At 43.0% G+C, this 551-nt stretch overlaps 1 protein-coding gene across 1 annotated transcript in view; it reads right to left on the reverse strand.

The window, feature by feature from the left end:
- Positions 1-551, reverse strand: part of LOC116852417 — a 36,559-nt gene that overhangs the window by 34,919 nt on the left and 1,089 nt on the right. The gene's annotated exons all lie outside the window — the stretch shown is intronic.

Genomic DNA, 551 nt, shown 5'->3' on the forward strand with positions numbered 1-551 from the left:
CAAGCATTCGTGGGCTGTCAAGACGGCGACTCAGCTGGAAAAGCCGCGTCACGTCATCTTTGCTCTGCAGACTGGTCGAAAGAATTCTTTCACTGGCAATATTGCTATATTCGACCACTGTAAGCTGACTAATGTGAAACTCTATCTCAACTCGGAATTTTATCCGTACGACGATATGAATATGGATTTCGATAAACAGAGATACGCCATTCTGTACGATATGTATGCACGTTTCCGCATCATGTTACGGATGTGACAACGGCAATGTGTTGTTCGATCCCATACAATTTCTTACTCATTGTCCGTGTGTAGTCTTTGATTGTTCGCGACAAAACGAATCCATCAAGAGCGCCACTGTCGATGTGAGAATTGAATTCGACTGCAAGGAGAATATACCGGTGGATACCACAGCTTACTGCCCCATTCTGCACGATCGTATTATGGAGTACAGTTCTCTGACCAACATTGTGCGCAAAATAACATAAAAATGAACGTGCCTACATTTGTGGACCTGCAAGGATTTACTGTTGGAATGAGATTTCACATAAAAA

Source organism: Odontomachus brunneus, unplaced genomic scaffold (assembly GCF_010583005.1).
Source record: "Odontomachus brunneus isolate Ranch 3 - 2012 unplaced genomic scaffold, Obru_v1 Obru_scaffold_223, whole genome shotgun sequence".
Lineage (NCBI taxonomy): Eukaryota > Metazoa > Arthropoda > Insecta > Hymenoptera > Formicidae > Odontomachus > Odontomachus brunneus.